A 24,210-nucleotide genomic window follows, 5' to 3' on the forward strand; every position below is an offset into this window, starting at 1 on the left:
TAGCAGTGCTCTCCATTTCAGGGTCTTGTCTGTTGTGGCAGCTAATGAGTTTTATGAATTGCTAGAAAGCTTTGTAGGCTGTTCAGTTGTCCTGCCTTCTGCAGACTGGAGCTGTGGATATTCTACCTTTGGTACAGGGCACTCTGATAACTATTTCAATTGGCATTTTCAGGGTCTGAATTTTAAAACAGCTTTGTTATCAGCTGGCAGGTTTTGAAGATGAGGAATAAGAAACATCTTTGGTCTCAATAATAGGTTTTGGTGTTTTTGTCTTTTCAAGTATTAAAACATAATTCTTTTGCTGTGGCAGGATCTCATAATGGGCTATGGCTAAGATGCAGAATGGAATATTTCAAGTGAAAACAGTTTTAATTATGTATTTTCAGGTAGCTCTCAAGTGGAACATAGAATGACAGCTTGTCCTTTGCTTGAGATGTAAATAGATCATGGCTGGAGGTAATTGTATAGTCAGCCATTAGGATAATCAGTTTATCATACATTTACTGACTGCTACTGAATTTTTGAGGAGGAGCTCGTATATATTAAGAAACAAAAATAAAACCCCCAACAACAAAGACTGAAAATTAAACAAATAGCCTAAGAAAAACAAGCAAACAAAACACCATGCATTTGTCTAAATTAGTTATCTCTGATAGTGAAACTTTTGTTTTATATGATCAATGGGCTTTTGCATTTGCGTGGACTGTGTGTGTGTCCGGATACTTGATTATTTGACATGCAGAATCTTGTAAGCTGCAGTAACTTGATCTGGTGTTTAGTTTCTTTCATGTAACCTCTTGTGCTAGTGAAACTGTCAGACTGAAAGGTATTTTAGGCCAATCTCACCTTGCATTCAGTGCTGTCTATCAGGACAGAAAAATCCTTTTAGGGGAGAAGATGATGTAATAGTAGTTGGCTTGGTGTGTATGTGTGTTTTATTTTGCACATGGCAAATGCTGAGGCAGTGAGATTTCTAAATGGAGCCATTGGTCTCTCCTTGTTCTTGTTCACAGCTGCTTTTGCAGATCCCCACTTTGCCGCTTCTTGGTTGCAAAGGAACTTGTGGCATCACATATTTACTTTAATTGCAGCTTATAGAAATATGTACTCTTTGGAAGTTGGAGAGAAACGATAGGTAGCTCCTGTTAGTGTGAGAAATGTGTTGAAGGACTTGGGAATCATATGGGTGGATAATCAGAAGGGCCTAGATGAGCAAAATGAAAATGGAAGCAATTTGGAGGCAGTGGGGTTGCTGCTGATAACTTTTTCCTGTGTGTTCCTTAAGCCTTCTTCCAGCCATGGGTTGGACACCTGTAAACTTGTCACAATTAAAACGTATCAAGCAAAGCTGCTCTTTGTCAATGTGTAAATGGTTGAGTAAGTTGCTGTGTCACATGTCAGAGAGAACAGGGAGTTGAGGTCATGAACAGAAGGTGATGTGGCTGTGAAACTCTAAAATCTGGGATTGGGATTTAGGATTGGGAGCTAATGAACTCCAAGGTCCTGATACTATGTCCTCTTAGCCAAAGGATTTCCATTTTAAAATGGATTTGGTGTCTCTCAAGGAGCCTGTGAGACTTATTAGAGGCTGAGAAGTGTATAAGTTGAATATGGTTGAGGTATGCTGTTGTGTTATGAAATAGCTTGTTTCAATAGGGACAAAAATCCAAGGTTTCAGGTTTTAGTGCTATTTTTGTTCTTTATTGGGGATTCTGATTAGGTTTTTTTCCTTTTAAATTAAAGGAGAAATCCCTGAGTACCGTACCTTGCTATGGGTGTCTGGTGTTGTGTTGTTCTCTTTCATCTGCTTAGACAGATTCCAGATGGCTCCTAGGGAATGTGATTGGGGAGATTCCTGGTTCAAGGTTCTCTTATTGAAAATTTTAGATGGAAACCAGCTATATCACATGAGGTAGCCCATTTTGAGGTAGTGTATTTTGAAACTGTTGGGTTTGTTGGATGAAAATTTCGATTTTAGGTAACATTTTCCTGTGAGAATTTATTTCCATTTTGATAAAATATGATAATGTTACTACAGCAAGTAGGTTGTGGTTCCATTAAAAATTAAGGTGTGAATTCTGGCTACTAAGTATCATTTTGTGCTCAGATTCCTTCATTCCTTGGAGTAATTTCTCTTGCTTTATGTATTTTGGATGAATTTATCACTTCAATTGTTAATGAGTCAGATGATGCTTATAGTTCCAGACAGGACACCGTTGCCAGCCATATGTATGTGTGTCAACTGAAAACTTGTATTCTTCTGGGCAAAGCTGTCCAGGGTCTTAGTGCTGCAGGATCTACTCCAGGTTGTGTTACTGATCAGCAGTATGACTTTGGGCAGGATATAATTCTTTCCTCACTGTACTCCCTCCCTTTTACCTGTTTAAACTTTTTTTTTTTTTCTGGACACCAGCTCTCTTCCCATCTTTCTCTGATGCTGTTAGTGCTATCCTAGTTTTAGTCAAGAGCTATATGCCACAAATATCAGGCATATATTTTTACAGTTAAAAATAGTGGGTTTTGCCTTTAAGAGATGTTCTGCCTTGCATGGTATGGATTTGATGTGAGGTAAGTAGATTTTTCTTGATATGATAATTTTTAGTCAAGTATTCCTGATTTCTTTCTTTTTGTTGTTTGCGTAAAGGCAGGAGTGTTAGGTGTACAAAGATGTGAAGCATGATAGGGGCACACAAACTGCTATACTTGTGAAAATCCATGTATTTGTCGAGTTGCATTTTCCCTCCCTTTTGTAAGGCAGGGCAAGGGTTGGCAACTTGAAGTACTGTTGCTTGTCCAGGGTGCTCTGCACAGGTAACCCGTGGTTCAGGCCCCTGTGGAACTTGCTAAATAGTGGCTGCTTGACAGGGAATGCAGTCATTGCTCACACATGGCTACAGAAGGTGATACTTGAGCTTGTGCTCAAGTACAAGCTTGAAATCTTGTACTTGATTTGGGTACAAGATTTCAAGTTTCAAGGCTGCAAATTCAGTCTTAGGGCTGGTATTCTGCTGCTGTCTCATAGCCACTATTTCTCAGATTATGTATCCCTTTCTTATCAGATTCAAATTCCTTTTTCTTTCTTTGTCTGCGTCCTTGTTATCTTGTTGTGAAGCTGCATGCTGATGACTTAGTCTTTACTTGCTTCTTTTCATAGATGATTTGTGTTGCTTCCTTCCTCCTCTCAGTATCCTTTTCTCTTTTTTTCCTTTGTGCCTCATGACTTGCCAAATTGTACCCGTTGACGCCTAGAGCCATGGATTTCCTCATCATGCCTCTGTACTTAGAAAGATGCTGTTACATATACTTATTATATCTATGCCAAACCTGCAGTTAGGAGTTGTCATTTTTTCCTTGCCTCTACTGATTGGAAGTCCTCTGCTTCACTCTGCCACCGGTGCTGTGCTTGCTTTTCTTCTCCCTGTCCGTTCTATCCATTACTTAGCTGTGCAGTGCTCTAAGGCCCAGCTTCAGGTGATGTGGGACTTCACTGCTGCTGAGTTTGGGAGATGGAGTTTAGTAAGAGCAGACTACTTGGGACTTGACTTACTCAGTTTCTGGTACAATTTATAAGTTAATTGTGTGTCTTAAGCAAATGAGCTGTTTCTCAGGGATCATTTACGAAGGACAGGTAATATTTATTTGACACAATGCAAGGCATGATTTATAAATGGCTAAATCGTTAGGGAGTGCATTGTTAAATATGTGCATAGACTAGTTAGAGAGTTAAATATGTAGAGTTTCTTCACCTGCCAAAGCACATCAGTTCTTCATGAACACATAAATTGGTAGAGTCAACATGTGTGACCTTCAAAGTAAACACACTGCAATCAGTGAGTTTCAAGGGCCAAATAAGTCCTAACTTGTTAGCCAGTCTCCTGCCAATAGCGTGAATTGCTATTGTGGCTGGGCCCAAAACTGTCAAGTGTTAAAAGCTGGGTGGAACTGTACACTCCTAAACTGAAAATATGGTTATCTGCAACCTGAAGTGCATGGGTTTTGTCTTGAGGAGAATGACTGTCCACCAGAAGAGTTTGGGACTCTGATGCTGATCTTAGATGGGTGATCTTGAAGATGCCAAACTAAATCTTCGGTGATCTGATCAACAATAAGAAACGAGTCTTGGCATCATGTAAAATCTGAACATCTTTGCTTGTTTAGGTAACTGGAAAAGCTCAGTACAGATGCTGAGATTAAGATCTGCTCAGTGTGGCAGAAAGCAGACTGCACTTGTGAAATCCTTGAGTCTGGAACAACTTACTGCTCAATCACTTTTAAAAGACGAGGTCATTTAGCAAAGTAGGCATAATTCAGAATTGACTAAGGAAGAACAACAGTGTTTGTGATGATTGCTGTCTTTCAAACTCAAAAAAGGCTTATTTTTTCTTTCCACAAGTTTTTGAAAGGTAAAAAGAAGGTGGGGAGGGAGGAAAACAATCCATATGGCTGAATTTCAGAACGTGATTGTGAGTGAAATAAAAAATGAATGGACTTACAGGTAGAATTGTGAAAAAAAAAAAAAGGCAAAACATTGTGAACTTTTAAATGAACAGATCATTCATTTTACTATGTAACCAGGGTTCTAGATGTTAAACTTGCTCCTAATTGAATCAAGTCCTGTTGGAATTACAGTTTACATTCTCTAAGTGTTTGGTAGCCCTTAGAGGGTGAGATCTACCTACTCTTTTTAGGCAGTTTCAGTCTTGTGAATATACTGGCTTGGAGTATCAGCAAGTGTGAAAGTAACAGAAAAGTGAATCCCTGTGATATTTCAGCTTACGTGTTTTTAATGAAACCACAAGCAGTTGTCCTTCTGCAGTCAGATGGAGGACTTTTCTCTGTTATCAGCAAGCAGTATTTAAATTTCAGGAACCTATTCTTTTTATCTCCTTTGAAAATGGAGCTACCATGTGCAGTATACAAATCAGGAATGTACTTCTGTCCAAAGATCAAAGTGGTCTGTCTAGAACATTAGCAGTCTACCTGGAAGATAAAAAGGACATTGATAATAGAGTTCCTAAGAGTATTTATAAACAATACAAGTTGGCAGTACCAGTTATATCTTGAACATCTTCCATGAGGAATGTGAGCTTCTAAATTGCAAGTTTGGAATAGAGTGTTGTCAATTTTTTTTCCCTAGAGGGATGACGGACAGCATCATATTTTTTGAAATGTTTTTCATTGCAACCTTTCTTTTCAAAAAGAGTCCAGAATTGTTTCAGTGACCTTATTTTGTACTTGAATTATATGTCCATTAAGGTTAAGAGCACAATAGCCATTTTTCTTCTTCAAGTTTTGATAAAATGAGAGACGAAATGTTTTGCAGTGTAATTTCCTATTTGCACTGCAGTTTCAAGTGATTGAAATGCCTGCCCTTTTCAACAACTGAAGCATTAGACATTTCATGGAATACGCCTGGCTGAGAGGTCCTGGATGTAGGCTCTTTTGAGGTACCATGTAAGAGTGTGTGTCTCAGTTACATCAACAGAGTCCACCCAAAAGTGGTGGGTACTCGATGACATTGGTTTGCACTGCTGTACCTTTTCATCTTTCTCATGTTTTTCAATATAGTATAGAAAGGCTTTGCCGTTCTTATGCAAAATTGTGCGTGTTAGTTACAGAGGAAGGACCCAGTGTCTCTTCCTGCTGTGGCTTTGATAATGTTCGGGCCTTCAAAGTTAAAGGCTCTTTACTTATTAATGACTTCTACATGAGATAGATTTCAGTGTCTAATCAGATTGAATATCCTTAAAATTTCTAATGGGATCCTTGAAAATCTGCCAGTGTACTATATAGGTTTTCTGATGAATTGTTTTAATTGAGCACTGCCTTGCTATTTGGTTAACAGTCTTCAGGGTAGCCTCAGGCTGCTTACTTTCCAATTTGCTTGTGTTATCTGTAGATAAATGTCCACCTCATTGGAGCTTAATGGCCAATTAGCTGAGTCAAATAAAATCTGGAAACACAAGAAACAGTGCTGATCATTGGCAGGATATTTCTGTCCTAACTGAGGTTGAATCCAGAGTTGCTGACCTGCTGACTGCCACTGTTCCTTGTGAGTAGTCTCGTGGGGAAACTGTTCAGCCTGTAAAGCGTGGCTTAGTTAATTTTTCCCTGCAGTGTTGGTACTTTGTTTTCTCATCAGTAGTTGCAAAATTAGGCAGATCTCTGTTGTGAGCAGCCTTTCCAGTTGAAGAAGCAATCGGTGTAACTTCCTTTGGGCCTGTAGTGAAGAGACCTCTGTAAGGCCTGTTAGATCCTGTTAAAATTAAGCCCACATAGAATCATGCACTCATCAAGGTTGGGAAAGCCTTCCACGATAAAGTCCAACCTTTGACTGAACATTACCATGTCAATTAAACTGTAGCACTGAGTGTCGTGTCCAGTCACTGCTTGAATACTTCCAGGGATGATGACTTCACCATCTCCCTGGCATCCCATTCCAGTGAAGTGCTCCATCCAATCCCATTCCAGCTCACCCTTTCAGTGAAAAAATTCCTTCTAATGTCCAACCTGAATCTCTCCTGATGCAGCCTGAGGCTGTGTCCTCTTGTCCTGTTGCTGGTTGCCTGGGAGAAGAGGCCAAACCCCACCATGCTACAACCTCCTTTCAGGCATTTGTAGAGAGTGGTAAGGTCCCCCTGAGCCTCCTTTTGTCCAGGCTAAACAACCCCAGCTCCCTCAGGACCCATCACTTCACCTTGTTGAGCCTCGCACAGCTGTCTTCAGCACATTGATCCAGCCTGTCCAGCAGATCAACACTCCCACCCAACTTAGACCTGTCTGCAGGCTGGCTGACAGGACACTTGGTCCTCTCATTCAGGTCATTGATGGAGGTATTAAACAGGACTGGTCCCAACACCGAGCTCTGGGGAGCGTCACTTGGGACTGGCCACCAGCTTGGTGTATGTCCATTCCCCACTGGGCTTGGCTATTCAGACAGTTTTTAACCCAGTACAGAGTGTGTGGATTAGACTTCTAAATGATCAAGTTATTATATCCATTTTGGAAAGGAAGCATGTCTGATACGGGATGTCTCAAAGGAGCGGTGCACTGAGGAAATGAATGGTCTTTGCACCTTTGCCACTCTGGCCCTTGAAGATGAAATAAGTTGGATTTTTGCAAACACAAGCCTTCCAAGCTACTTTGCACATTCCTGTAAGAAAACTAACTCGGCACAGATTTAGTTACTGTTCCAGTGTTGTTTGCTTTGGTTTAGAAGGACTGTGTTGGCCTGTTGTGTTGGAAAAAATGTGTTACTGAAACGCTGTAGTAAATGTTTTGGTTAGAGAACAGTTTGAGTGAGCTCAACTGTCAAAATTAAACCCTAGGTGTAAGCAACTGTACCAAGAGCTAGTCATTGCAAGTTTCCAGGACAGAGTGATTTTTGGATACTTTGAAACATACAGATTCATAATCTGTTTACAAACAAGCTTCCCAAGTTGTTCCCTTTTCCCACTTATCATACACCAGGATTAAATGAAGTAAAGGGTGGGTGCAAAAGGAAAACAGAAATTGAACCATACCAGATGTTCTTGTTGGACCTGTAAGTGTAAATAAGAGGGCAGTTAATTTCTGTATCTAAAATGATTTGAGTTTCTTAGGTCTAGGGGTTCATTTATCTCTAGATAGTTACTATGTGAACTGAATCTAGTTTGTAGTTGAAGCTGCAATTTCCCAAACTCTTCCTGCTTATCTGTTACAGGGTGGTCCTACCTATTTTAATCAGAATCCTGAAACTGGGTATTAGCTGCATACCTCACAGATTTTTGGTTATAAAAATATAAAAATACCTATTTACTGTTAAGGAATAAACGGAGTTTGCAGACAACACCAGGCGGGGTGGGAGTGTTGATCTGTTGAGGGTAGGAAGGCTCTGCAGAGGGATGTGGGCAGGCCGGATCTATGGGACAAAGCCAGCTGTGTGAAGTTCAACAAGGTGAGGTGCTGGGTCCTGAGGCCCTTGGGTCACAACAACCCCGTGCAATGCTGTGGGCTTGGGGGAAAGTGTCTGGGAAGATGCCGTGTGGAAAAGGACCTGGGGGTGCTGGTTGACAGCAGCTGAACATGAGACAGCAGTGCCCAAATGGCCAAGAAGGCCAATGACATCCTGAAATGAATCCGCAACAGTGTGGTCTGCCGGACCAGAGCAATGGTTGTCCCCTGTGCTCTGCACAGAGGCCACACCTGGAACCCTGTGTTCAGTTTTGGGCCCCTCACTGCAAGACATTGAGGTAGTGGAATGAGTCCAGAGTAGGGCAGTGGAGCTGGTGAAGAGTCTGGAGCACAAGTCTTGTAAGGAACAGCTCAAGGAGCTGGGGTTGTTTAACCTGCAGAAAAGGAGGCTTGTGGAGGAATCTCACTGCTCTCTACAACAACCTGCAAGAACATTGTAGTGAGGTGAGGTAGACAGGTAACAAGCAGTAGGACAAGAAGAAATGGTCTGAAGTTAGCCAGGGCAGGTTATATTGGGAATAAGGAAAAATTTCATCATTGAAAGGGTGATCAAGCATTGGAATAGATTGCCCAGCAAGTGGTGAAATCACAATCCCTGGAAATATTCAAAAAACATGTAGATGTGGTCCTTAGAGATATGGTGTGGTAGTGAACTTGTCAGTGCTGGGTCAATGATCATTGGGGCCTTTTCCCTCCTTAATATTCATATGATACACAAATGGGCTTTAATATTAATAGTTTGCTTTTTTATGATATTTCTTAAAAAAAAGTTTGTATATTTGGCAAACAACTGATCAGTATATATCTTCAGGTACCCGTTTTCTCAGCATCCAAGCAGGGTGGAAACCTAAATTATGGATGCTGGCAGTATTCCCATAGGATAGGAGAGCATTAGTAGTCATTAACAGATAAGGAAAACAAGCCAAGGAAAGCAGAATAATATGATCATGTAAGGCATCTGTGGCAGGGCTAAACATATCTCCAGTCATCTCAAATTCCACACAGAAAGCTGCCCTTCTCTGAAAGGCATCCTGTCTGAAAGGCTGGACTGTGTTGCAGGTACTGACATTCATCTTCCTCCTCCTGAAGCTTATGTCACCAGCATTCCTGTCAGTACACTCGCATGTGTGTAACCCCTGTGGTGTTTGAAGGGGCATGGTGGTGTTTCACACCAGTTGGGTGACATACGGCTGCTAGTTTGTAAAGCTGCATCTGTGTCTGCCTCAGCTCTGGCAGATGCTGTTGAGGGTGAAAGCTGTAGAAGTGTGAGAGTCTTACCTTTAAGTGCGTGTAGACAATAGCCTGCCTGCTTGCTAAGTCTGATGAAACAGTGTGAAGGGACAGGATACTGTGCAGTGAAAGCTCACATCCTCCTTCGTCTGTTTGGTTTTAATGGTATAAATAGATAATGGCATTGGTTGGAAAGCTCAGGTGCGAAATATAGTAGGAGTAGAGTGAGTTCTCTTTCCTAGATCAGTTTTATGTGTTAGTGATAGGAAATGTTCCTGTGTGGCATTACTGACAGCCTTGAGTGGCTGGCAAGAGTGTTTTAAATCCAAGACCGAATTCTTGGCTTTCTTCTGAGTTTCTAGTTGAATATATTTGCATTGGCAAAAAAAGTTGGCTGACTAAAAGACATGTTAAGCACAGACTTAAAGTATCTTGAAATAGTAGGGCTTGAATACCTTCTTTGCTTTCTCAAGGGCAAATTCTGCCACTGAACATATGTTGTAGATCACATTTTAAAGTGGTTTTTCCCTGGCTCCAATATTGCTGCCCTTTACTTTGAGCAGCTTTTTTCTCCCCACCTCTGAAAAGGTAATAGGATGTGGTTACTGAAATTATTGAATTCTATACCTGGAGTGTTCGCTGTCCCTCTCTGAAGCAGGAATGTGTTACAAATCAAGGTGATGTGTGACCATGTACAAACAGAACTGAGGTAACATGCTAGAGATAAGTGATCCTCGACAAGGCGAAATGTCGCAGAATTGTTTGCTGTCTGCCTGGCTTTGTGCCGTCTGCAAAATGGGGTTAGCACTTACCCACCTCAGTTTCTTTCGTTTCATAAATGCTGGTAAGTGCTCAGTTCCCCAAAGTGAGTGTCATCAATAATTCATTATCACTTAATTGCTGGAGCTGATTTCCGATTGATTTGGTAAGTAAGATGCTAGGAAGTGGTAGTTGCCACTGTCAGTTCCACTTCTCTGCTTTTGCCAATGTTTTATGAGGTTGTTGTGCACATGCCTTTTCCCTTCTCCTCCGTGAATGCTTTGCCCTCGAGCCACAATAAAATTGGAGTAGCTTACAAAAGGAATGGGGCAACCAGCATCACATGAGGTGGTGGATTTCTTTTTGAATCAGTAAAGCAGCAAGTCCAGGAAGGGCTGAAACTCAGGCTGAACTTGGAGGACTCAGCCCTGCATGTGTGACACACTGTCACTGTTTGTCACTTTTACTTATTTTCTTTGTTCTTTTCCTCTTGCTGGTGCTCAAAGTGCTTACAGGTTTGCTGCTTTTGTCTAGTCCTGTTGTATATAGGCTTGTGTGAGAACGCTGTTTCAGTTGTCCCTTTTATATCCCTGCTTTGAATCACATGTGAGTTATTTCTGAGCATTTTTCATTATAATGGGAATATGTAGGTTGGGAGTGGATAACAGTTGTACATGTTTTGCTTTTTTATGTGAGGAGTCATAGGTGAGGATTTGGAATTTTGCAGGTTCTCCTTCCAGTGTTTCCTAATAGCAAGAAGACTGCCTCCAGTCTCCTAGGGTGGAGTAATGGCAGATTTCTTTTCTGGATGCTAGAGATTTAAAATAGATGTCCTGGAAAATATGTGGTGCTTATTTTTATTAGCATAGGGTAGTCTCTGTTCTAAGTAAGATAGGAGCTAAAATACAAATGAGGAAGCAGGGCAGTATCACATGCATATGTAGAAATGAGAGATGGGGAAGGAGTTTTCGTTTATCTATAGAGCTTATCTGCTAGGACACCGCAAGCATCTTTCATCTGCTTTCCTAAATGAAGGTCCATAGATAAATAGCTACAACTGGACTTTATTCTATGTTTTCTGGTCACTTTCTTAAAATTTGGGACATTGCCTTACCTTGCAGAATCTGAACTGTTTAACACTTGTGCAGGGATTGACAGTGCCAAATGTTTTCAAACACTGTGCTGCATCCTAAAAACCAGTGCACAATCTGTTGGAGCATGTCTTTCATCTGAGTCTTCTTTGACAAGGAGGCATTAAAGGGAAATATATTTTTGTGGGGGTGGGTTTTTGGGTTTTTTGTGTAAACATACATAGCTTCCAAATTGATTCAGTTCTGTCTTAAACACACATCAAGAATGATTTTGTTACTATTTTTATACATTCTTGAGAATTTGCATCATGATTCTTTAAAAGAACCTAGATGGGTTTGTTTCAGTGCATTAACTTTTTGCCTTCAACTGCTGTGGGTATAAAAATAAATTGACAACTCAGTTCTCAAAGATCACAGAGTATCCTGTTTTGGAAAAACCCACAAGGATCATCAAGTCCCAATCTTGGCCCTGCACAGGACACCCCCAGGATCACACCCTATGCTTGAGAGTGTTGTCCAAATGCTTCTTGAACTCTGTCAGCCTTGGAACTGTGATCACTGCAGCAAATTGAGAAAGGAAAAAGAGTATTTTTTAAGTCTGAGTACAATGTGAAAGTTTACTTTCCACAAACAAGAGTAATCCTTGAACCTGTGCTTTTCTCAGGTAAGATTTTAGCAGCTTCAGTGATATAAAGGTGCAGCAGAAGGAGGAATTAAAGACTTGGGGAAGGAGTAATTAGTTTCCAGTGGGACAATGAATCTTGTGCTTTTGGTTTGGGAATACCTCGGAGAAGGAAACTTTTTCTGTCTTACATTGAACATTTTACTGTGGTTTTGATTGTGGCATACAAATTTTTTCAGTGATAAGTGTTTGATCACAAAGCACCTCTGTCAGCGTGTGCTTCTTGTTGCCAAGATGCTTCTGAAACACAGAAGGTATGTGGACATACTGGAAAAGTTGTGTCACCACCCTTCTCTGGCAGTCACTGTTGGTGATGGTCTGTTGTGTCTGAGTGTGATGAAGAATGTCAACCAGGTACAGGGTTATCTGCAATACACTGTAAAATTCATAATGGCCCCTCAGATGATGACAGTGATGAAGCTGCAAAGTTACCTTGTGGTAGCAGTCTGTGAGAACATCTTCCTGCTTTTCGGATGGAGCTTCCAGACTGCTGAATTCTGAATATGAATGAATTTGGTGATCAGATAAGGCAAAAGGAAGCAAGAACTTTTATCCTCAGCTTAAGGATGTCTGTGTTTGAGGTGTATCATAGACATTTTCATGTGACCCTCTTTTGAGTCCATACATGGAATGCAAAGATGTTTGGTGGAGGTAACACTTCAGTTTGTGCAGTCATCAGCTGTAATGCAGTCAGTACTCAGCGTATTACTTTTAAATTTATTTCATGGAAAATCTCAAGAAAACACAGCCATAGTTCAAAGAGGTAATGGATAATATTAAGTGCTTCTGGTTGAGCCATATCATCTGCTTTGTGTATGAAACACAGAATGATCTAGGGGACATACAGCTTGAACAAAGTTCCTTGGTCCTGGGTGAATTTTAGCACTCCATTATATTTTCTATGTTAGTTTTCCCTTTATACTTTCAGATTGTTCACAGAATATGGGTCAGTGTGCATGGTCAAAAGTAATGCTATTTTTGTGTTAACCCCCTGGTTCAGAAATACCCATACACAAAATTTGGAGCGAAGCAACAAGTGCATAAATATTTCCTTTCTATGTTATAGACTATACTGTGATTGAATATGTGAAAATTAATTGCATAGGAGAAGAGTAAAATGGGAAAGACTATCGTAATCATATTCAGCCTTTCTTGAGTGATTAAAAATGAAGTTAGATTAATTCTATTTATTAGTTGAGCTTCATCCTTTTTTTTTCTGAAGGAACCAACTCTTGAAATAAAAAGAAGCCCTGTTGCTCAAGTAGAAAGCAAACACAATTGAAGTGCTTTCAATGTAACAGACAACTGTACAGTTCATTTTTCCTGCAGCCACTCCAGTTACATGGCTGTTAACAGTTAAATTATGAATGAGGTATTCTGAAGGAAGCCTCTCCTGACTCTCAGCTATCCTTTTTTGTTTGTGCTGGTCACCAGGGTCACAGGAGTCTCATTCCACATGAAGCAGTATAAGATGCAGACAGGCTTTCTTACAGAGTTGAAGAGAATGTGACCGAGTTGTCAGTGTCATTCACAAACCTCAGTTCTTCTAGGTCTTGAATGCAGGGAATTTATGCTCTCTTACAATGAGTGATGAGCATCCTCGTACATACTGATGAGCAAAGGCATGTCTGGAATGATTCGAGCTGCAAGGCGCTTGCTTGGGGGTCTCTGACAACAGAACAGCCTGATGTCTTGTATCATATATGAGGTCACAGGTTAGCCAGTGACATCACCATTCTCATAATTTTGCTTATCCTAGACAGTGTGGCTTTTTGTCTTTTTGTGTTGTGTAATGTCTCCTGCTAACAGGATGGCACAGCTGTCCTGTTAAATTGAGCATTAGTGATAATAACAATGAAAGCATCCTTTCTTTTGGAAGCATCTTGAAGGATAGTGACTTTTTTTGTTTGTAGTTAAAAGAATATTAAGAGTGGTCTTAAGTTCATGGTCTTTATGTTATAAGCACATGATTTGTCTTCTTGGCCAAATATTTTCTGCTTTGGTAATAGTGATTTTTTTGCTAAAGTGCTGTTCTCCACATACTTGAGTAACTTGCCAGTATTGGGAAATAAGACTGAAGGGAAAATTTAGGGAAGATAATTGTGTTAAATGAAAGCCCCCTCCTACTTGTTTTGTAGGAGGAAAGTCTTCACTCTCTTTAATCTTTTTTTTCCCACTTGCTTTACATCTTGTCTGATGCAAAGTATGTGAAGCCTTTCTGAAGTGTTTAATTAATTCTCCGAAGTTATGGCAGGGTCTCTTACCTCAGAACTTTGTACCTCACCTAAGGCCTGTTTTTCTGATGCTAATGGAGTAGCTTCAGAGAATAGGCAAAGCCTCAGTGTGTGGATGGTTGGAGTTTACTGGGCTTTCCAGCAGTGAAGGTGGGAGCTGTGACTGCTACTCTTTGACAGAAGATGTGAGCAGAATGTTTCATCTTGACTTTTAAGAAAATTACTGCAGTAACTGGGAATCAAAAGTAGAGAAATGAGTCTGTGAAGAATCTCAGGTGCCTTTTTAAGAACTTCATTGCTCCCAAGTGTCTTCAATTCAGGTTTCCCTAGGAGAAAAGTGGATTTTGAATGTTCAGCAAGAATTCTGTACTTTTAAATACTAGCTTGTGTCTTTAAAGAGAGGGTATGTGTGACAAAGGCTCTGGTGCTGAAAGACTGAAAATCTCAGTAAGTCTGGAGTAAGTGTACTGAGGTATTTCGTTAGAAAATCCAACCACAAATGAGCAGACGCAAGTAAGGACTGTGAGTGGGTTGAGACATTGTTCTGCCAAGGAAGAATCAGAGTTGTCATAACAGCAGTGATGCAGTGCCACACTGACTCGTGGAAATGCAAAGGCTGGAGGCTGCTTTGCTTTTGTTGCTTCTGTTGCACACTTCTGTTAAGTAGGAGAAACCTTGGCTAATGTCTGTATGCATGACACTGGTGGTCTCTTTTGATGGCAGTGGCAGTCAGTCTGGCACTGTGTATTGCTTAACAAGGTGTCCTTAAAAACACCTATTATGGACAGTTTTCACTGTCTTTTGAACTTCTTGTGTGACAAGGACAGGAAGGTGCAAATGTGTATATGAGTAGTAGTTGGAGAGCCACAATTAGAGCTAGCCAGTCACTGATTTCTTGGGGCTGTGAAAGAAAATGGAACATTGTTGTTACAGAGAAAATATGTTCAGGTTGTCTTTGTATTCCAAAGACGTCTCCTGCTGCTTGTTTTGCCTTACCAAGATTTGATAGCCGCTTGGCAGAAGTCTTGGCATTGCTTGGCACTAGCAATTCTCTGCTCATCAACTTGAAAAAAAATGACTGCTGAAACTCAGAAATGCACAGTTTTGAGCTGCACTGTTTTCATCATTGTCAAGTCAATACAGTTTGATTTTTCTTACTTCTTTCTTTCCAGAGATTTGGAGAAAAACCAGAAAAGCTTTCATAAAGTATAGTATCTTTTTTTAATTCTCATTAAATCAAATACAGTCTCCAGCAGTAAAAACACGATGTGAGACCCACTATACTAAATTCACACCCTGCAATTTTCAAACATTAGTTGCCACTAAATTGGCAGAGTGACTGGAACCAAATATACCTGCTTTGCAATTATATCTGCTGGGTTGGTATTTATGGGAATAGCCAACCAGGCCAACAAGAGTCAAAATTAAAATTAACCCTTAATGGCAGGATGCTGAAACTGCTGTTCATTACTGTGTTGAGCAAGGTGCTGAAGAACCTCTGTTCTAGCCAGCCCCCGGTGCCAGTACAGCGATAATGCTTGCTTTCCAAGAAGATTGAAGAAAACACTGGCAATTTTATGAGCTTAGTGTACCCTAAGTTCCAGTTTGGATTTTGTGTGAAAACAAACATATCCTGCATTGGAACCAAGTAGAGAATCAAAACCACTTTGAGAATCAAAAATACATAATGAGTATGTATAATCCATGTCTTCTGTCTATGCACTTTGAGTACTCTGGCTTACTAAGATATTAAGATTTTTTGTTTGGTTGAAAATTTTCATGAGTTTCCTGAGATCCTGTGTGTTTCTTGTGATCGCAGTCTGTACAGCTCTGTTAGGTGATTCCCCAGCTCATGGGTTTGCTCAGCAGCCCTCACAGTGTTTGCCAGTTTGGCGCGCTCTGTCTGGACATGTCTTCGCCCCGGCTTCTACAGAATGTACACTTTGTAGCATGCATAAATATGATGGGTGCCAGAAGGAATGTGGACCTTTCAGTTTGTTTAGCCAGGAAAATGACGTGTGGGGTTATAGCGTGAGGTTTTAGAGATCTCCTGAGTTTTGATTTGGCTCAGTGGAGAATACCTGATGCAAAAACTGTTGGATGAAACCTTAAAAGGCAAGATTGGGTTTGTAGTTTACCAGAAATGTATTCATTTTTGTTAGCTGAGTTTGTCCCTGGGATTGACTCATCTGAATGAAACACATCCAGGTTTGGAAGCTGCAAGAGGGCTCAAGTGAGACACCCAAAATATTTGGATTAGGGGCTGAAGTAATGTCTCTTAACTAGAGCATACTGGGAAGCTTTTTTCTGAGACTTTTGGTCTCATGGGCACTTTGAGTAGGGTGGATAGGATATTTTTTTCTTTTGAGACCAGGATAGGTATGTCAAAAGCAGATGCGTTGTGTTTGGTTTTGGTGGTTTTTGTTTTTGTGTTGGTTGGTTTTGTGAGAAACTTTACAGGGAATTTTGGGAAATAAAGGAAACAGAAGTGTCAGGAAGCAAAAAGTGGGAAAAGGAAGAAAGTTAGTACACCACACAGACTGAATCTTGGTTGTTTTTTTTTTTTTTTTTTGGTTTTGTGGCCCTTCCCAGAGTCACTTGTCTACAATTGCATCCACTGCTCCTGGGGAAAGCTCATTTTTCTCACACTCTCGTGAAAAGCTTTTCTGCTTTTTGCTAAATCTTCCTCTATCTACCTTCATTCCAGTATACTTCGCTCCTTGCTGTGCTGTTAAATACAGCAACTGATGAAAAAGCCAAACTCCAAGATTACCTATGTTGCAGTCAACCCCTGATTTTACTGCTAGCTCGAAAGCAGTTTAGGGTACATGGTGTGTGGAATGGTATCTTGCTGTGCCAGTATTTGGTGGAAAGAATTGGTCACCAATGCCTTGCAGGAAGATTGCACAGCCCTACTGTGTTCCCCGTGTTAATATCCTGTTGTGTGGAGGCACTCTGTACATTCCTCTGCAGGGAAACAACATCATTGCTCTTGGCTATGGCTTCTGGTACAATTAGTGAAAGATATCAGGTGAAACTAAACCCAGTGAAAAGAGGGTTTTCAATATAATCCCTGCCATATATCTGCCTAACAGCACGTTTCCTATTGACAAAATGCAAATAACATTTATTTTTCTGGTTTTGATTTGCTTACAGAAAGCAGCAGCAGTCTAATCCATGCATCAAACACTGAGTAACTTTTATCTTCTGGATAAATTTTTATTATTGTTGTATAAAGCACATCAAAGGGCTCAGTTTGAATGGGAGAAAATAATACTTTAAGTAAGTAGTTATAAAAGCTGTTGTTTTTCACTTGAAATGGTTATTTTCTAGGTCTCTGGTAGTGATGACGGGAAATTTCCAACTTCAGATGAATAACCTTTACTTGTAATAACCATTACTTGCATACATCTGTCATTCCTGAGCCCCATCTTCTGCCCCCACTTAACTCTCTTTGAGGCTTACCTAGTGGAGGGCATGTGACCAGAGGTACAGGGAAAGGGCAAATACACAGTCTTCTATAAAAAGAAACCTCTCAACTCTAAAGTAATGGCAAAATCTCTTCAAGTAGACCTGGGGCATGACATTTGAAGAGGCTTATGTCCTGTGTTTAAATTAGACCAGTATGTTAGCAGGGGTCTCCAAAATACCGTAACAGTGGTGAGAGCTCCTGGGCAGTCTGAAGAGTCTGAAGGGTGTTGCTGTGGCTGCCCCATGGCTTGTCAGGGTTTCATATCTGTAGAGTGGATGAAAATCATCTGATGATATCCCAGTCCTGTGATGCTCTGAAATCAAGGCTCTGTTTTGTCTTGTTTTGTTGAAATTGTTTTTACTAACAGGGTCCAATTCTGCATTCTGCAGCTGGTGAGCAATGAATTGCCTTTGTCCTTAAAGATTCAGGGATGTTCTGAGTCCACTTTGCATCATGTTTGTCACATATCCAGTACACATAGTCCTAATGTATGCCCTCTTTTCAGTCTCACTCTTACCTTTTTGTAGGATTTGCCTGTATTTGAAGAGGTTATCATCTATTTCCAGGTGATGCTTCTGTTCAGGAATAGTATTCCATCTTCACAGTCTGTGTACTGTCACTATCACCTAGTACAGCCTTTCCCATTTCTTCAACTATTGCTTTTCCTTGACTGTGATTGTCCTCTGGTAATTCTCCTAATTTTAACTGTTGATTCAATGTATTTAGAAAAATATTCTTATTCCTCTTCCAGATTTTTTTAGGAGCCTCAGGAGAGAGGTTTCTAGTCTCCTTGTTTTCTTTTCTTAGGGCAAGACTTCAAAGCAGGAGCAAAGTTTCCTTCCTAGCGTAGGGAAGTCTGCAGATCTGTCTCTTGTCTAGATGAAAATCATGGTTATCTGTCATCAATCTCCTCACACTTGGAAATTAGCTCAGTGTTGTTGAGTGAAGGGTTATGAGTTTTTTCTTTATTGTTAAGGACAATTAAGAGTGTTGATGTTTTGTTTTGTTACTGTGTCCTGCATTGTGGCCTTCCTTGGGCTTGGTTCCTCTGTGGAGCATCATGCATCTGTCTCTTCCAGGCTCTTTTTGAGGTGTGACCTTCTCACATAGTGTCAGAGCCCAGGGTCTCCCCTCATTACCACTACCACAGTTTGTCTTCCCCTCCTGATGTGCTGTCACATCCTGAATGCAAACTCTCCAGATGGGAAGGTCCCTCTGCCGTCTCTGTCATCAGGAAGATAATCATTACCACAGCTTCATCTTGGTTTGCTTTCTCTACCATTTATTACAGAATGAGGTTGTTTTTGGAGCCCTGTATATTTTCTCTAGCACACCTTTGAAATTGTCTGTGACCGGTGCTGAGGGATACACTTGGAGCAGGTGCTGGGTGTGCAGCTGCAGTGGGAGAAATGTGGGGAGCACCAGACAAGGAAGGGGCTGTGCCCTGGTGCTGACTCTTTGCACAACAGAGGACACAGGGACCTGTAGCACTGGCCAGGTGAGCGGACACTGGGACACAGCAGGAGCCAAGGGCTCAGCAGGAAGACCCCAGACTATCAGCAGCACAGACTGAGGGTATGAAAGCTTAGGGATTTCTTTGTTCAGGCTCCCTCTCCAGAGGCACCAGCTGGAGCTGGTTTTGTGTTATGCATCACTATTAAATTACTTAAAGGAACTGGACATTTGGTACTGTGCTATGGGAAACCAGGGTTAATGCGGTAAAAACCTTGTAGAAACCTTGTCTGCAGTGCAGTGTGCAGTGTCAAGTGCACCCATGGGGTCACTGGAGTCACCCACTGAAGAGGGATTTCAGTCCCAGCACGGAAAGTGTCTGGTAATAGGGGTGTGACTGCCACAGTGAGTCCTGGGTAGTTGGACAGGAAAGTTCCTGTGACACCAGTAAGATGTCAATGTGAGAACCCAGCCTTCACCATTTACATGTTTGCTGGGACACAGAGTGGCATGTTTGGTTCTGACAGGCAGCTTTCCTTACTGGAGAAGACTGATATACAGCTACCAAGAAGAAATTAGTGCTCTTGAAAACTTTGCTGTTTAAAGAAGCAATTGTGACATAGTTGTTAAAGACAAGCAACTTAGTGAGACTAAGTGGTGTCTCTTGCAGTAGAAAATGACAGATTTGCTTTAGGTTACCTGACTTGGCCTGAGAAAAGGCTACAATCCTTCTTGTGTTCTTAATCTGGAGGGAGCATGTGTGTTCCTTTCTCTCTCTTCTGTGATGGCGTAAGCTCTTGAAACTTTGTGGCGCAGAACTACAAGCTCGAGGTTAACTTTTTTTAAAGCTTGCTGCTCACCTGTAGTGGAGTTTATGCAACTGGATAGTAAGAGGAAGACAGGAATTTATGGCCAGGGTTAAAGAAAGATGGGGCTATTTGCTCTGATTTAAATCAGCTTGAACTGTTGAGGATATGCACCACCTTTAGCTAATCAAGCTATGTACAGAAAGCAGCATAGAAAAGTTTGACATGGTGTTACTGCCCCTGATCAGCAATACCATTCCATACTGTCATCATTGCATGGACTTGGACTCTATGGTCTTTGTAGGTGCAGAGGTTGTCATTTTTTATGGTTGGGGTTTTTTTCCTTTGCTGGCTGAAACATTCTTTTGCCTACCAGTTAATGATACCTGGTTTTTGTTTGTTTGTTTGTCCTGTAACACGTAGCTCTTGCTGGAACTGCATTCACTTGCAAAAGTTGAGTCAATGTCCGATCTGTGTGGTAAGACATAAGACTACAGATATATTAAATATTGTTGAAAGTGCTGAGTGACTACTCACTGGAGAAGAGGCAAGATGATACTTTGTTAGCAGCCTGCTGAAGCATGCTTCCTCCCCTTCTGTGTTTTTGTACTGCTGCATATTTGGGCATTGTTGTTTTTCTATGCTGGGATGTAAAAGAGCAGGGAGTGTGTCCAGTATCAGCTACCAACTCCAAAGGACTTCACTGGTTTTTATGCCTGTAAGTTGGAGCATACTTTAACCACTGCCATAGTGAAATGCTCCTAGAGCAACTGACATTATGGAGTTAATTTTTTCAGAGATTTAACCTCACAGTTAACTTCTGCCGATCCTTGTGATTATTTCTCATTGGAGCAGTGCTTTAAGTGATTGTCATGTGGCACAACAGCTTGAACAGCTTGAAATACCACTTGCCTGTGGGTAAATAACCTAATAGTGAATTCAGTTGTTTTCTCCAGACAGAACAACTGTGGGATTTTTCGTACATCATGTGTAAGGCCTAGATGAATTTGCCCAGCTAGTAAGGCTGAACATCCCAGAATTTACACAGCTAACCATCCCCTCTGAAGGCCCTGAAATGCAGGTAATTCAATACATGCTTTTTAGTAAGAAAATGTGGTTAACGGCAGCCTTTTATGATCTCTTGCATCTGCACACCGCAAAAAAAGTCCTTGCAGAAACAAGTCTCAAAGGGCAATTAAAAGCTTTTGATCTTTGAAAGTGAATGTTCTGATTCTGATCAGGAAACTTGAACTTAATTGTGGTAGGTAGGCTTTTTATTGGCAGAGAATATCATGTGAGGAAATTTAAACCTAGCCCCTCCCAATTATTAGAAAAACAACAAAATACCCATACTGCTTCTTGTTAAATGAAAAGGTTTTTTTCATCACTTCTGTTGCTCTTCTGTTACTCCTTTAAATTTTATGCTGAACGAATCAGACTCAGTCTTGCTGCTGTCACATTTCAGGCGTGATCTCAGTATTTTCTGGGCAGAATGTCAGCTTAGCCTGTTTTGTGGGAAATTGGAATACTGTGATGGATCACATGACCTTATTATCTCCTTGTTTACCCTTACTCCCCATTTAATTTCTCATAGGTACATCTGTTTGATACAAAAGCTGATGCCAAGTAATTACAAGTGTATTGTTAAATGAAAGACAAGAATAATGAAATCTAAATTCTGTCCTAAGATCTGTTGTAGTTTTTCTGTGTTATTGTGCGTAAATCCTTTAGTCTTTTGTTTTTGTGAAGACAAAAATGTTTTCCTCAGGGTGGTGTTATAGCAGCATGCCATAGAATCATAGGACATGCTGAGTTGGAAGAGATCCATCAGGATCATCAGGTTCAACTCCTGGCCCTGCCCAAGGCACCCCAAGAATCCCACCCTGTGCCTGAGCGCATTGTCCAAACACTTCTTGAGCTCTGTCAGGTTTGATGTGACCACTTCCCTGGGAAGCCTGTTCCAGTGCCCAGCCACCCTCTGGGTGGAAATTTTTTTTCTAATATCCACCTTAAACCTGCTCTCACACAACTTCAGGCCATTCCCTTGGGTGCTGACACTGATCACCAGAGAGAAGAGATCTGTACCTGCCTCTCCTCTTCCCTTCAAGAGAAAATTGCAGGCTGCAGTTTGGTCTCCCTTCAGTCTCCCTCTCTCCAGGCTGAACAGCCCAAGTGCCCTCAGCCACTCCTCTCATGCCTTCCCCTCAAGGCCCTTCCCCATCCTCAGGGCCTCCTTTGGACCCTCTCTAACAGCTTCATGTCATTTTTGTGTTGTGGCACCCAGAGCTGCCCCAGCACTGGAGGTGAGGCTGCCCCAGCTCAGAGCAGAGGGGACAGTCCCCTCCCTTGCCCGGCTGTGACGCTGTGCCTGGTGCCCCCAGGACAGGGCTGGCCCTCCTGGCTGCAGGGCACTGCTGGCTCACATCCAGCTTCCACAGACCCCAGGGCCCTTTCCACAGTGCTGCTTTGCAGCCTCTCATTTCCTAATCTGTACACACAGCAGGGGTTGCCCTGTCCCAAGTGTAGAATCTGACACTTGTCCTTGCTAGACTTCACATAGTTGATGTCCTTCAAAGGTATTAAAAATAAAGTGTTTTTATCTTTGCTGCTTCTTTGAGAAAGTGGTGTTGGTAGCTCTAGCTTGGATAAGGACAGCATACAATCCCCATTTGACCTTCTTGCTGGGGAATGCTTGTCTTTTGAGGTGCACTCAGTTCAGTAATCTAGAGTATTCCTTCCTCCTTACTGATTTCTGCTTCCTTTTTCTGTTTAAACCTTCACTAGTTTGTTCACTGTGCACTGTTAATGGCTCATAGCCTGTTTCCCTTCCACCACACAAAGTGTGCCCAGAGCCTGCAGACCTGGGGGATGTATTTTTGGTGAGTGCTCCAGCAGCTGCACTGCTGCTGAGACAAGCAAATGTGGAAGCTTTAGTGAAATGCCCAATCCCCCAAATATAGAATCCAGCCATTACGGGTATAGGATTAAAGTAAGCCTGTTCACCCCAGCTCACTTCCTGCACATATTGTTCCACAGAAAAAGCAAATGGTTGTTTATTAGGGAATGATTTAGAAGATTATATTTAATTAAGGTGCTTGCATGGCTAAGGGCTGAAATGCAGCCACCTACTACAGGGAATGTGCCAGTTGCTTCAACTAACGCTGTAAGAGACATAGAAGAAAATACTCTGTTCTATGCATATTGTGTTATTTATGGTGGGGAACGTGATGGATTAATTGATCTCCAGTTCAACAAAGGCAGATTTTACAGTGAGGAGTTAATGGGTGAATGATAGGATAGTAGTCAGTGTTCCTCACCGCAGCAGTTTTTCTGTCTAAATTAAAAGAAGCTGTCCATTTTGGTGCTCTGAGACGGTTGGTTTTCCCATTGTCTTTGACTTCCCTCAGTAATATTTAGCATTTAATTTGAAGTTAGCATAGGAGTTTCTGATCTTTTGGCTAAGACCGATCCATTTTAAATCTTGAATATGCCAGATACCAAATGTACCGCATCTTGTGGATCACGGTTGGAAAAGTGAAGGAGGGGAAGTTGAACCTGATCAATGAGCAGCTCCTTGAGTAATCACTAATTACCTGCTGCTTCAGTGAAGAAACACTTTTGAGCACTTGTATTGCAGTGGGACTGTCAGTCTGCCTTTACAAATAACTCTCATAACTTCTGATATAGCATAAGCACTGTAAGCATTGGGCAGTTTAAATGAGTGTAGGGGAGGATAGGGATTAAAACTGTTCAAGGGGATTTAAGTTGTCAGATAATTAGTGGCAGGTGTCCTTTACTTGTAGTAGATGGCTTAGGTGTTGTTAGAGTTTCCACTGAAGAACAAGAGAGCACTGGTCTTCCCCAAAGCCAGCCTGAATGTGCACTGGCATTCTTTTCTTCTGTTCTGGCAAGGGCCTGTGCAGCAATGCAAAGGAAAGCAGATCAAACTGAAGACTGGCATTTTTGCTGATTTACGTGATACCCTTATGAACATTGAGCTGTAAGCAACTTTTTGGGTAATACCAAAGCTGTTTATTTGAGAGATGGAAAGTAAACTTCACTCTCATTGATGTGTTTTCCTTACCTTTTTGGTGCTGTTAATGAGCAATCTTTTTATACCCTACGTGCTTGAATTCAGTATAGGCACCTTCCTCTTCAAAACTAGCACCTTGTTTTCATTTTAACAAGAGGTGAAGTGTAATAAAGAGATTGAGCAAGTTTGTCCCACAGTCTCTCTGGGTGACTGTGTGAATCCTGACTTTCTCCAATAAGCACAAATTGATTCTGCCTTCTGTTTCAGTGCAGTGAGCATTGATTCAAGTCCACCTTAATGCCACTGGTGTTATCTTGCTGACAACATACTTCTGTTGCCAGTGAAGTTTGTGCATGCACATATTACACTGAAGTTTATAGCAAAGCACTTTCTTCGTGCTCAGCATTTGAATTCCTCTTCTGAGTGCATCACCTGCATTAGTTGATCTCTGTAAAGTAGATATAGAGTGAGTCACGTGCTTCATGTCAACATAAAGAA

General features: G+C 41.3%; 1 protein-coding gene across 4 annotated transcripts in view; it reads left to right on the plus strand.

Annotated features, from left to right (window-relative positions):
• Window positions 1-24,210, plus strand: part of LDLRAD3 (low density lipoprotein receptor class A domain containing 3) — a 106,541-nt gene that overhangs the window by 4,754 nt on the left and 77,577 nt on the right. The window lies entirely within an intron of this gene.

Source organism: Prinia subflava, chromosome 5 (genome assembly GCF_021018805.1).
Source record: "Prinia subflava isolate CZ2003 ecotype Zambia chromosome 5, Cam_Psub_1.2, whole genome shotgun sequence".
NCBI classification, from domain to species: Eukaryota; Metazoa; Chordata; class Aves; order Passeriformes; family Cisticolidae; genus Prinia; species Prinia subflava.